Source organism: Desmodus rotundus, chromosome 2, assembly GCF_022682495.2.
Source record: "Desmodus rotundus isolate HL8 chromosome 2, HLdesRot8A.1, whole genome shotgun sequence".
Lineage (NCBI taxonomy): Eukaryota > Metazoa > Chordata > Mammalia > Chiroptera > Phyllostomidae > Desmodus > Desmodus rotundus.
This window is the reverse complement of record NC_071388.1, coordinates 29536297-29551276: the sequence shown is the minus strand read 5'-3', so window position 1 is coordinate 29551276 and position 14980 is coordinate 29536297.

Sequence of the window (14980 nt, the reverse complement as noted above, 5' to 3'; positions counted from 1 at the left end):
CCAAAAAAATGAGTTTTTGTTGGACATACAGAGATTAGAAGGGGATTTGTAGAGGGCTGCAAGACCTACAAAGCATTGCTTGTTAATACTTTTTGGATTTCACATCAGGTTCTGAAGTAGATAACTGGTTCTTGAATTCAACCCATGGCAAAGGATATCGGAGACTTAACTTCCTCCTGGGATGCAGTGGTAAATATGGGAGTTGGACCCAAGGTAGAATGCCAGATCCCTGACTTAGCAGCTGAGTAAGATTGCACATTTAAAAAATGATATCTTATTAATTTATGTAAAGAGGGGACTGATTCTACGTTTCTTACCCAGTAAGTAGCATAAGAAAATAACACAAGGAAAGCACCTGCCACATGGTAAGTTCTACATAAATATTCATTTCCCTTGTACTCTTAAATCACACCTGTTATTTGGAGAAATGTATTGCTAAGTATGTATTTTTGTTCTTTTTTATCTTTCTTTTTAAGCTGAAACAAAGGATCATATTTCTAAATCTGATTCACATGAATAAAAATCTTGCCTGTTTTTAATTGTGAAGGCAACTGGAGGGGACAGACAGAATTGGGAGAAGTGTGGGGCATCCAGCACTACTCCCTAAGCCCTTCCTTCCTGTGTAAGCCATGTGCAGTCTGGCTAAGAGTTGGCATAATCTCCGAGTGAGAGGTAATCCCTCACAGAGCAGGGGGAGTTGAGTTCTCCATTGTATATCACAGCTTATGTAACACTGTCTATGGAACTTCATAAATCGTTAGATTCCATGTTCAATCCTAAGCCATGAACGTACTGTAGAGTTCATTCAAGAGACAGATCCTCTTCTTAGTAAATATCATTATTCTGTTACCTAGAGGTCCATCCTGAAAACTGTGGACAAGAATATTAGGATGTCCTTCCTTTGTTTTTTTCCGTAGAAGTATTCCACTGGTACAGGGAATGAATGGATCACAACTGCTTTAAGTCCATCTCCGTATCTTCCCTATTTAACAAAAGCTTAAACAACAATGGCACATAGACATGTCAGATTCCTTCTATCCCTCTTGCTCATCTTCAAGTAAATTTGCAATCAATTGATACTTGTGAAATAATGGGAAACGTATTAGACAAACATTCAGGAACAAAATTTCTGGTGCTAATCCTGACCTTATACATGTTATTAAGTGGCTGTGAGGTTTTGTGAAGTTTATCTAAAATAAAGATAATGGATTCTAAATGTTTCTGAGTCATGTTTTATCAGTTAAACTGAGGTTATTCTTTTGCTGTGTATTCAGAAGCATTTGGAGAGTTATGTATGAATAATATATAAAGTAATAGAAAGTATAGAAGTATTATATATTATGCAAAAATCAACTCACTGATTTTTTAGCGAGAGTTGTGGTAAATAAAATTTTGCTTTTTCCGTATGAAAAAGTAAATGAAAAAAAATTACATGGTTTTTTACATATAAACCATGTTCATTGTAAAGTGTTTAAATAATTATAAGAATATATAAAAGAAAGTACAAATACTTCTTAATCCCAACTCCAGAATAGCCATAGATAAAAATGTACAGTATATCTTTCGAGACTACCTTGTATACATATATGCAGGTCTCTTATTGTTTCTCTGCATTCTTCTCTATTGTGTAAATATGAACATATTATCATTACAAATTTGTAAATTTCTTTTTTCTTCCTAAACAATACTTGGTAGTCATTTTTTCATGGCAATATAAATTCATCTACATCATAAATTTCAATTCCCATGTAATCTAAATTTCTATTACATGTAAACTTCAATAAACAAAGTATCTTTACTAAGTCTTTGGAGTTTATATTCATACTGTTTTAATAATATGATCATAATTTGTGGTATAAGCTGCATTTTTTATAGCAGTGGTAGGAGACTTTGTCACCATAACTTATCAATGTCAACATTATTATGATGCAATATGTGTAATACATTTTATTTACATGACAATAATAGCTAATGGTTATTAAAAACACACTGTATTGTGCACCAGACGTTGTGCTAAGAGCTTCATATACATTATTGCATTTACTCTTTACTGTAATTCTGTAAAATAGATAACATTAATATTTCTAATTCTCAGTGAAGCAAACTGAGACAGAAGGGTTTATCTTGCACAAGGTCAACAGCCAGTTAAAGATCTGGTTGGATCCAAAGCCCAAGTTTAAATACTATGTTAAATACCAAGAAAATCAGTATTCCTCCAAACTATATGTGATGAAAAGTTAATTTTCAATTGGTCCCTTCACCTAAGTTCCTGAGCACACTTAAATAAGTGCTTACAGCCTCTGATTCTTCTTGAATAAGAAGATTTTAACCCCACCCCTTAATTATCTTTCTTCTTAAATTAACTAAACTTGAGATAGAGAGGGAGAGAGGGGTGCTTGCCAGTAGCGAAGGCACATTTACTTTTGATTTCCAGCAGTGCTGTGGCTGCTCGCAGCTCAGCAGACAAACTGCCAATGTGTTCAGTCCACTCATAGCTCTATATGGAGCAGTGCAATCATTACCACTTTGGGGACCCTTTGACTCACCTTTGGGGACAATTTTACTCAACAGCCAAAGTCACATTGTTTTCTGGCTTGGGCTTTTGGGCTTTGTACCTGTTGGCTCTCTTGGGCTTGATTTGCCCTATATTTTTTTAAGTCTGCCTTAAAATTTGAGGCATTTTCTTTTCTATTGTCATGAGAACATCTCTTAATTTATCACTTGGTTTTAACATAAGGGTGAGGATAGATTCCCAGGGTGGTGAAACTGACAGCAAAAATTTGTCTAGATTTCTTTGAGTCAGTTTCTCTTCATCCAGTGGGTCATCCTCATCTACAGTTAAACCCAACCTGGGGCAATAAGAGCTTGGATACTATGTGATGCCTCATCTATAGTTTACCATGGGAGTTCATCTCAGGGGAATCTGAAGGCCAAACCTTCCTTAGAACAGTCGATATTTACTGAAAAATGCTTGGAAAACTTTTACTATCTTCTTCAAGTAGATTGAAGGTTAGCATGATGGACAGCAAGAGAGTTTGCATCCTAAGATGTCCTAGCTGTTGCCTTCCTTCTTAAAAGGTGTTACATGTTCCACTCCCTCATCCTGCAAGCCAGCCAGCCAAAATTCTGATGATACACCTGGTTTCAGCCAATAATGGTCATAGATTTCCCTCCTTGCACTCTTGGTTTAGGTGTGTTTTTCTGTAACTGTTCTCTGAAGGACATCAGGAACTTCTGTCACCCAGGAAAAATCTCTAGTTGTTTCAATGGTGCTGGAAACTAGTTGTTTTCAATTCTAATTGTTTCCTGAAGCTGACCACCATATAGTGAGGAAATACTGCCTCCCAGAGGACAGTCACAGCAACTAAGTCAGCTCTCTTTGAAACCATTTATTTGTGCTTGACTTACAATCACCTCCCAGACTCTCCTTCATTAACAAGCAATAAATTGCATGACCACTTATTGTCTGGTAAACCACACGATGTGGTCAACACAGTTAATACCAAATCCCATAGGTTTGCCTCAAATACCATTTATTGTCTCAAAAGGCCCTCGTTTTTTCCTCTTCTAGAAAACCACGGCTATCCGCATCCCATCCTTGTTGATATTACTGTTTACAACTTGGAAGGGTCTGAGATTATACCTTACTTGCGAGCTAACAAGTTAGCCTGCCCATGGCACCCCTGAAGACATGAGACTCCTGTGTCAGACACAAAAGTCTTTATTATTCACAATAACAGAAATAATCAGAGTGTTAGCATTTTCTTGTTCCAGTCCCCTGGTGATGGGGCTAGGAACAGATGGTACCTACTCATGCAGCAGTTTGAGGTACAGAACAGGAACTCTGAGCTCAAATTACCTGTGGTAGTAAATCGCTCTGTCTTTTGCTCCAGCAGGGGATTTTCTACATATATGCATATGTATATGTGTGTGTGTATATATACATATGTATATATGTTTGTACTAAATTATTAACATTCTCATTTTTTTCTCCAGAAGGAGCACTGTCTCTGTCTCCCAAGGCTGTTTGCTATCTTTGGAAAATAGTCCAGAACAAAGCCAGTCAGTATCTTTGCTCACAAGACGTGCAGAAATGAAAGAGAATGATGGAAAATTGTCTCCCAATAGGGTTAAGGTTAGATGAAGAGTTTTCTCAGGTTGAGCCTTTGGATTATTTCTGTACATGAAGTACTTCATGAATTTTAAAGTGCATAGAAATCACACGGGGATCTTGTTAAAACACAGATTCAGATTCAGTAGATGGAGTCTGGGGCGAAGGATTCTGCATTTTTAACAAGCATCAGGTGATGTTTATGTCACTGGTTTCTGTACAACACTTTAAATAGAAATGGGAAGACTGCAGTGTGCACCAAAGTTCTGCCATTTCTGCTTCATTAGCTACAAACCACCATGAAGCCAAGCTTCAGCTGGCCAACCTAATAGACATTTAATGCTCAAGTCAACACTTTGAATGCTGAATCTTGGATAAGCCAACTCTTGTCAATTATTATTGTTTTTATTTCATATTACTACTGAGGATGTATCTTTTTAAAATTTGTATCCTTTAGCATTTTTCCTTTTAAAAAATTTATTATTGTTCAGTTACAGTTTTCCTTCCTTTTTCCCCCTTTCTTACCCCAACCCCATCCCCCCAACTCCCATAGGCAACATACCTATTGTCTGTGCCCATGAGTCCTCTATTTGTGTTCCAGTGCTTGCCCCTTCCCATTCTTTCCCCTGTTATCCCCCTCTGAACTCCTTTCTGGTTACTGTCAGTTTGTTCTTTATTTCAAAGTCTTTGGTTCTATTTTGCTCACTTGTTTGTTTTATTGATTAGGTTTTACTTATAGATGAGATCATATGGTATTTGTCTTTTACTACCTGCTTATTTCACTTACCATATTGCTGTCCAGTTCCATCCATGCTGTCGCAAAGGGTAAGAGCTCCTGCTTTCTTTCTGCTGTGTAGTATTGCATTGTGAAAATGGGCCTCAGTTTTTTGATCCACTCATTTACTGATGGGCACTTAAGTTGTTTCCAGCACTTGGTTATTGTAAATTGTGCTGCTATGAACATTGGGGTGCATAGGCTCTTTCGAATTGGTGTTCCAGGATTCGTACGGTATAGTCCCAGCAGTGGAATCTCTGGGTCAAAGGGCAGTTCCATTTTTAGTTTTTTGAGGAAATTCCACACTGGTTTCCACAGTGGCTGTACCAGTCTGCATTCCCACCAACAGTGCACCAAGGTTCCCTTTTCTCCACAATCTCGCCAGCACTTGTTGTTTGTTGGTTAATAATGGCCATTCTGACTTGGGTGAAGTGGTATCTCATTGTAGTTTTAATTTGTCTCTCTCTGATGGCTAGTGACATTGGGCGATTTTTCATGATATATCTTTTTAGGTAATGATGGCTGGCAATTTAACCTACTTCTGCCCACCCCTGTATATAAGTTTTGTTGTACAGAGTGTTTCTTATTCAAATTTTGATTCACTTTTTTTCTGTAAATCTTGATACAAAGAAAAATAGTACTGTTTCCAGATGATGAGTTCATTCCTAGAATAAATTCTTCGTGGAGCTGGCTTATTTGTTTATTTAGAGAAGATTAAAAACATGGCAATGACAATGCCGTATATTTGAACGGTACTTCAGAGATTAAAGAAAATTTTATATGGCCAACCAAACTCCCTACACAGTATATCAGACAGGGTATGCAGAGGGGGAATGAAAGCACAAAGCCCGAGATTTTCCACAATGTCAATTTGGTCACTTAAACGTTGCCACCGAGACTAGAAATTCTGACAACTTCAGAGAGATTCTGAAGAACAGTAACAGTCTGAATTGTATTTTCCATGATTGGGAAGGAGTCAAATAGTCTAAGCTCCAAATCTGCACACACAGCCCCTGCTGTGCTATTTACCAGCTGTGCCAAAGATTTGATTTCTCCCAACTTCTGATTTTTCATCTGCAAATGGGGCTAAAAATACCTTCTTGACAGGGCTGTTGTCAAAATGAAATGAGCATTCATATTTGGAAGTTATTTGTAAAAATGTTGGTCAGTGCTAATGGGCTAGGGACCTATTTACCGGATATTGCGAGGGCCTCTACCCTTGGACGGTATCACTAGGTTGTTTGTTCTTTTCACTGATCATTATACAATGTAGAAGAAAGGGGAAACCATGTTCCAGCTGCACTACATAATTACTCCTGAAACAGTCGCCAGATAGAATATTCCTGAGCTTATTCTTTATGGGCCTAGATGCTACTGCTCAACTTCAACTTCACTTTTAGATTGAGTAGGCATTGTGTCTCATTGAGACTTGAAATTCCACAGTTATAGTCACTTTGTTGTACTAAAATTGCTCTTTTTTGAAAGGCAGACATGATATGGAATCTTATGATACATAATATTGGCCCTGAAAGGATCTTAGAAAACATACACTCCTGCGACCCTAAATTCAAATTTCTGGGGAGGCAAGAATTAAGAATGATAAGTACAGAGTCCTGTGACCCTCTTGTCTTTAATTTTTCCATATGTGATAGAGATATAAAGTGGATACATTTTTCTTTATTATGAGGAAAACTATATTAGGTGTTAATAAATACAAATGGAACTTTAGCTTCCATAACTTGAAAAAATTAGTGAATGTTAGCAACTTGGGCAAATTGGGGATGCATGCTTAACATTGCACCTATGAAATCAGACTCTTAGGAAGAGAAGGATGTATACTTTCTGAGTATTCTTTTGGGAGATGCCTTTGTAAGAACATGAGAAAGGCAAGATTGAGCAGCAATCTCATTTGGTCCCATGGGGAGCTCCAGAGCCAGGATGGCCCTCAGAGTTGTCTTCAATTAATAAAAGCCAGGCCTCAGTCAATAGCTAAGGATCTTTACAGGGGAGGGGAAACTGATTTTAAATAGATTGTTCCTTGCACCTGGTCAAAGGCAATTTTCGATGTGGGACATGGCTAAGAGTGGTCAGCTGTTGATACTCCCCGTGGAGACTGGGTGGAAGGTGAATGGGGTGGTTGTCATAAAAGAGGGTCTGAGAAGTACAGCATCATACCCCCTTAATGGTGCTAATCCATTTTAGCTGATAGATGACATGTGGCAAAATAAAGCCATAATGATACCATAACTTTCAAGAATATCCTGCAATTCAGATTATTGAGTCTAATCTACCTATTTTATTTTTTAAAGATTTTATTTATTTATTTTTAGAGAGAGGGGAAGGGAGGGAGAAAGAGAGGGAGAGAAACATTAATGTGTGGTTGCCTCTCACACCCCTCAGCTGTGGGCCTGGCCTGTATGTAATCCAGGCATGTGCACTAACTGGGAATCGAACCGGTGACCTTTTATTTCAAGGCCAGTACTCGATCTTCTGAGCCACACCAGCCAGGGCAAATAGACCTACTTTAAATTTTTGCTCTAATGTATGATACTACAAGTTAAAACACCCACATGAGACACATCTGATCTCAGGGCTCCCAGTTTGCTAATTTACATTTAGTTTAATCTTCCCATTTTAGAAATGAGAACACTGAATCTTTAAGAAGAAAAGTAAAAAGGCCACAGTCATAGAATTAAGCTGAGACCTTTGATGTCCTAGTTCCTAATGCGGATTCTCACTCCTTTCTCTGTATCAAACCAATGGATGTCACCAAAAATGTGCTTTCTATTAAACCATCTTAGTGCTCCTCTGGTCTCCATAGGAGCATTATGAATAATATTTTGTTCATTAAAATTTATTTACAGACAAGTCCAAGGGAAAGTCTTGGTACAAAACACTTCCTCAGGGAAGGTACTCCAAAAAGCCTAGTGGCACATTGCTAGCTTCCTAATTAGTAGATGAGGACAGGTCTGTGTGTCTCTCTGGGGATCCATAAAAGAATACAATTAGTTGGAAAATTCAGATTGTAAAGTACAATCCACAAGGAGATTTCAAATAGAATAGCTTTCCTTTTTATTCTCCTCTACTTAATGCTAACTAGGTGCCATCAAAGTTACAAAATGTTTTTAATCGAAATTTTAATTGCTTATACAGATATGTGTTCAGTGACCTCATTTTCAGGAAAGGGAAAAACAGGTCAAATTGTCAGGGGATTTACAGAAGACCTTGGATGACGTAGGCCAAGAGGCTTGGTGAATGCCCCTCAGAATCTCCACTTGCACTTCCAGTAATCAGCAAAGCCCCGTGGAAGAGAAATGGTCGTGAGATGATGGATAAAGATGGGAAGGAACAGTTATGCTAAGTAATAGCATCGTCAGTAATTCATGTCTTGTGTTTATTTCTTTTGTGTTTTTACCTCCCCATTTGTTCCTTCCTCCATTTAAAAATATGCTCATGTATGCTCTCTTCCACAAAAAAAATCCTGAAATTTATTTCTTACCCAAACTCTAATTTTTTTCCATTTTGATATTTCCAAACTTCTTGAAATAATAGTATAACCCAGTGTTTCTCAAATTTTAAGGGGAATTGTAATTATGAGGACATCTTGCTAAAATATATCCCTGATGAAATATGTATTAGGCCTGCATTTTCACATTTCTAACAGGCTCCATGGCCAAAAAAAAAAAAAAAAAAAAAAAAAAAAAAAGCACATTACATATTACAAAACTCCTACCACTTGCTGTGGACTGAATTGATTTTCTTCGCTCAAATTCACATTGTGATGGTATTTAGCGACAGAGCCTTTGAGAAGTAATTAAGGTTAGAAAAGGTCCTGAGGTTGGGGCCTTAATAATGGAATTCATGCCCTTCTAAACAGAGGAAGAGATAGGAGATCTCCCTCTTCTCCACATAAGGACACAGCAAGAAAATGGCCATCAGCAAGTCAGGAAGAGGCTTTTCACCAAACACTGAATCTGCCAGCGCCTTGATCTTGGACCTCTCAGCCTCCAGAACTGTGAGAAATAAATGTCTGTTGTTTAAGTCAGGGGTCCCCAACCCCCAGGCCAGCCGCAGACAGGTACTGTTCTGTGGCCTGTACGAAACCAGGCCACCAGTGAAACTCTCCTGAGCTTTGCCTCCTGTCCCCTCCTTTATCTGAGCTCCACCTCCTGTTGCTACCTAGTTCCCCTTCATCTCCCCCCTTCATGAAACTTGCCCCTGGTGCCAAAGAGCTTGGTAGACAGCAGGTTAAGCCATTTAATCTATGGTACATGTTTCTCTTGCTATTAAAAAAAAAAATAGAGCATTTGTAACAAAACCTTTCCTAAATCAAAAATGGTGTGAAGCAAAGAAACAATTACCATTAATTTATATAGGAAAAAGTCATTGAGCATCCCCAGACCCCCTAAAAATGTAGCGACTCATACCATATCAAATAGTACATAAAACCAAAAATAGCAGTACCATATGGCAAAAGCAGTGTTGTTCTCCCTGCTCCTGGTATGCACCATCGCTGTAACTGTTCACTGCAAAACAAATGCTAAAGTTAACTTTATACTGGTGGTAATCTTTTTGGATTTCTCTTGTTTAGTGAAAACAGGTACTAATGTAGGTCTTTTTAAAAGTGTAGCAAAGGGTGGGAGGGTATGTGTATTTTTTTTACAGCAGCCTGAATCAAGACACCACTTTACTAAATGACTGTCTAATTTTGCTCGTTTTCAGGTTGTACCTCAAATCCTTGCGTAAAGCACCCCTTCTACCACTCTACTGAACATACTCATGACAAATGACATCACCAGAGTTTCATCATCCTTATCATAATTCCTCGCTCACTCATTTTATGACAGTGACCAACACCTCCTGTTCTTCCTTCTTGCTCTCTGTACCCCTGCGTCATTCTAGTTATACCTTTCTTTCCTATTTTCTTTTTAAAGTTTTACTGAATTTATTGAGGAGACACTGCTTAATAAAATTATATAGGTTTCAGGTATATGATTCTATAACACATCATCTGTATATTGTATTGTGTGTTCCCCACCCCCAAAACAAGTCTCCTTCCATCACCATTCGTCCCCCCTTTACCTTCTATCTCCTCCACCCCCTTTTTGCTCTGGTAATGACCATACTATTGTCTGTGCCTATAAGGGTTTTTTTTTCTTAATCCTTTCACCTATTTCATGCTTTCCTTCATTTTTGTTTTTTGAATCTCTTAAAATCTAAAGTCGCTCTTCTTTCTATTGGTCCAAATTCAAAGCAGTTTCCAAGCTTTGTCATTCAACTTCTTGCCTTCACTCACAGTACTCCTTTTTTCCCTCATGTATTCCTGAAGCAGGGTGCAGCCAAGAGGAGGGCCCCAAGAAGGGATTTGTAATGGGGTCCAGAACTCAAGGTATCCAGGAAATATTAGAAATATATATATAGGATGTCCTCACCCCCACAAGCCTAAACTAGGGGGAAGGGACACATGGAATAGGGCCATTCAGAGCTGTTTTGGGTAGCAACAGCTTTGCAGCTGACCCCTGGCATGGTCACTTAACATATCTATAACCTTTAACTGGTTTCATAGATATGTTAAATAGCTGTGGCCAGGCTTTGAGCCAGGGGGATGGGAGTGAATTCCACCCAAGATGGGACTGGGAAGCAACTCCCCCTGGTTACAGGGCCTGCGTGAGAACTTGGAGATGATTGGCTGCATGCCATGGGGCCACACCTGCCCAGACTTACTATGGCAGCCCAGTAAAGCTGGAAGAATAGGGAATGCTGGCAGGTGTAACTGATTGTAGCAGGAGTCAGAAATGGGGCTGCAAAGGAAGATGGGCACTGGGATTTAAACCTAGGCGTGGCAGCCATAGAGAAGGAGGACCGAGCGGTTCTGGACTGAATAAAGAGGACCACGTGGTTTTGGAGTGCTTCTTTTTGCCACGGGGCTTAGGCAGCAGGAGAGACTTTGCTGTGAAGAAAAGGGGAGAAAGGACTCTTACTGGTGGCCCAGGAGAAGGTGCCACGTGGCTTTGGATTAACTGGAGATTGTGGCAGCCACACAGCTGATGGTGCCAGGAGCCTGAATCACGGACTTCTACTTCTTTCCTTGAGACACGGTACCCCCAACTGGGCAGAGGGAGAGGGAAGGACTGTGCATCTGTGGGTGTTCTAAAGGACTTTAGTATCTTATTGAAGACATTAAGTCATTACTCTAAGTCTGTGTAACTTTTAAATAAATAATTTCTTTCCTTTACCAGTCTCTGGCATTGAGGGATGTCTTTCCTCTGGCGGCAGGCATTTCGAACCTAGCAGGTATGTGTCGGAGGGAACCTCCAGAGGCAGAAAGGGGGGATCCTTTCTGTAATAATTTATCGGGAACCCCCCCTCCCCCGCCTGCTCTGTAACATTCCTAATTGTTCTTTATGCTAAATTATGACCTTGCTTCTAATGACTTTTCTCATCTATATGTTTTCTTTGGAGAAGTGTCTTTTCAGGTGTTTTGCACAGTTTTTAATTGATTTTTTGTCTTCCTAGTGTTGATATATATATATATATATATATATATATATATATATATATACACATATATATGAACTTAACTCCTTATTGTATCATTGGTAAATAATGTTCTCCCATTCAGTGAGCTCCTTTTTCATTTTGTTGATGATTTCCTTTGCTATGCAAAAGTTTTTTCATATGATATAGTCCCATTGTTTATTTTTTCCTTTTTTCCCCTCTTCTGAGGAGATGTATATAAGAGGTGTCTGAGATTTTACTGCTTGTGTTTACTTGTAGGATTTTTATGGTTTTGAGAGTTACTTTAAGTCTTGTGTCCATTTTGAGTCCATTCTCGTGTATGGTGTAAATTGGTGGTCTAGCTTGATTTTTTGCATGTACGTGTCCAAATTGAAGAGACTGTCTGTACTTGATTTTATGCTCTTGTTCTAGACTTGTTGACATTGAGATATCTATTAGACTCTTATGTAAATGTATCAAGACTCTTGGATATGGTGCTACAAACTGAGATTGGATGAAATCACCAGGACAGTAAGCATAGAGAGATGATATTTATAAATATATATGTATATGTATATCTGTATCTGTCTATCCATCTACCTATCTATCTCGAGCTTTGGGTGTTCTGGCATATACAGGTTGAGGAGGTGAAGATCAATCAGAAAAGACACAGAGAAGGATTAGATATGAAAGAGGAGAAAATGGGGTGATGAGAATTGAGAATATTGAAGGTATTAACTGTTCTCAATGACAAAGTAGAGGTTATGATAATGTGAGTGAGAAACTAAGGGAAGAAACAGTTTATTAAAAGAGAAGATATCAGTCAGCAAGAAGTCAACATACTAAAATATAATTTATTTGAATGTTAGAATCACTATAAATTATAAGAACTCTGTAAAATAAAACAACTGTGGTACTGTAGATAAAAAATTTCATAGATGTGACTCAAGGTGTACAAGGAGAGGTCATTGTAATATGAGGCAGACATATCAGATTAAAAGATTTTTTTTTATTTTGGAAGAAGATCTGCAAGTAGCAGTGAGGAGATAGGATGATTTTTATCTCATCTCTAAGTGGTATGATCAATGAGAGGAGAAAATTGGCAAACACCTGAGAGGTTTCTGAATAAGAATTCCTGCAGGAGAGAACCAGTTTGGATTAGAGCAAGACTGTGAAGGGAACTTCCAGAGGAGCTAAGGGTTTGTCTGTGAATTCCAGAGAAGCAGGGAAGTTCAGGAGGTGGGAAGTAGTAGCAAAGGAGTCAGCAAAGAGGAATTTTTAGAAATTTGTTGAAGTAAGAGCATGAAACTCTTACAATTTTCATGGTTGTGAAAATTTTATTGGCTGACAAGCAGAGATAAAAACACTTCACCATCTTCCTAAGTTGTTAAATACGGTGTTTTTCGGACTGTAAGACGCACTCCCCCCAAATTTGGGAGGAAAATGGGGGTGCATCTTATAGTCCGAATGTAGCTTACCTGGCTTGCTAGGGGTGGGGGAGGGTGGTGGTGGAGCGGTTTTTTTTTCCTATTTTCCTCCTCTAAAACCTAGGTGTGTCTTGTGGACCAGTGCATCTTATAGTCTGAACAATATGGTAATCTTCTCTTAAAATGCATTTTGCCATTTTGTACCTGACAAATACTATTTGGCTCTCTCATCTCCATTTAGTACTTTTTGGCTGCAATTTATGTAAGTATCCCCTTTTCTTTCTTTGTAGAACATACACAATTCACTCTTTTGTTTATGTTGTTTGTTTATTTACTCACTAAAAGATTTTACTGAGTATTTACTCGTAGGCACTATGTAAGGAAGTAATGAGCAAAAAGTCTTATTTCCAGTAGCCAACACGAGTGAATGCATTTGTATATTCTTTCCATTTGGATTGTGCATTTTCAAATAACAAATGCTATACTTTGCAATTTTGCTATATCCCATTTAGCCCCTGTGTAGTTCAGTCCTATATAACTACTAATTATTCCATAACTGCTATGAGAAGATTGAATGAATAGCTTTGATCTCTCTTGAAATTGATGTGTAGCAAACATAATATGCTTAGACAAAGAATGTGACCATATGTTTAGATAGAAATGTCTTTGAAAATTTACAAATCAGCCTTTTATAATCCATCAGCATTTCAAAATTATTTCAGTGCTAATGAAGAAAAGTGTTTTATATTCTATGCATTTGTATTAATTTTTAAATGATGTTTTTGATCTTGAATAAACGGCCTAAGGGAAATAATAGCAGAGGCACTAGAATAAATTTAAAAAGTTCTTGATTTAGGAAAAGAGTTGTGTAGGAAAAAAACTTGAGGCAAGAAAACAATGACACATTAAAAGAACTACACTACTAAGGTACAAAAAAGTGTAATTGAAAAATATTATTTGCTTAATTTTTATATTCATGTTTAGTAATATCTTCTTAAACAATTAACTGATAAACCTATCCTTCAGAGAAAGCTAAACAGCAATATCTTGAAAGATCTAAAATCTTAAAGTTTGAGTGGGACCTCAAATTATATTTTCTCAGCCAAGAGAGAATAGAAACTTGAGCAAAACCAAAGAGAAACTTGGGCAAAGCCACAGTCCTAACAAATACAACGTTAACCAACTGTCATTTAACACTAGTAGTCAATTCTCTTGAAATTATTTTTTCTTTTTGACAAAAGTAGTGAGAGGAATAAAGAATGGAATATCTTTGGAATTTATGGATAACAACTGTTTCCTTCAGTATTCACTCAGTCACAGAACGATGACAATAGAAGCTTCTCACAGAGATGGAAGAGGAGGACAGAAGAAGACAAGTGGAGATGGTAAGTCACAGCCGGGTTACAAATCCTATCTCAGTTTCTAAGTGTATTTGTTATTTCCTCAATAAGATACTAGAGGATATATTCCAGGGGCCAGTTTGGGAACTACTATTCAAATTTTCAGAACTCAAGTTTTGGGGCAGAGCCACTACTTAGAGCCCTCAGTCAAGCAGCTTGTCTTCTCCCTGATGCGAAGGATAAAGACAAACCAGAGACATGTGAACAGAAGATGAATCAGATCCCATGTCCTGGGTGAGGAAATTCAGTTCACAGGCAATAAGAAAAATGAGACTGACTGGATTTTCTGGGACATACGGCATATTATTACTCTCCAGTGATCCACGAAAATGTAGTAACAACATAGTGCTAGTATGAATAACTTGCATCTTTTCACGTGTTAGAAATGTAAAGTGCTTTGATATAAATTATCATATCTAAGACATTCTTTTTCCTGTGATGTAGGCAAGAATCTATTTTCAAAGAAGGAAACTGATACTCCTCATTATGAAAAGATTTCTCAAGGTCATTGGGCTACTAAATGGCAAAACTGGGACTTAAACCAAAGCACCCAGCCCTTCATGTGGGGCCACGTCTGTTAAGAGCCATCATGACCTGGGCCTGGCTCAGGCTGCCCATCTGCTTATAGACTTCAGAAAATACAGAATCGATTCTATCATAATCAGGCCCTCTCCAATTCACTACATAATTAAAAAGCAAATCAATCTTAAATAAGTAAATGTATAATTAATAATTTGTAACTTGCAGTCCTGTTTCTTGAGGTTTTTAA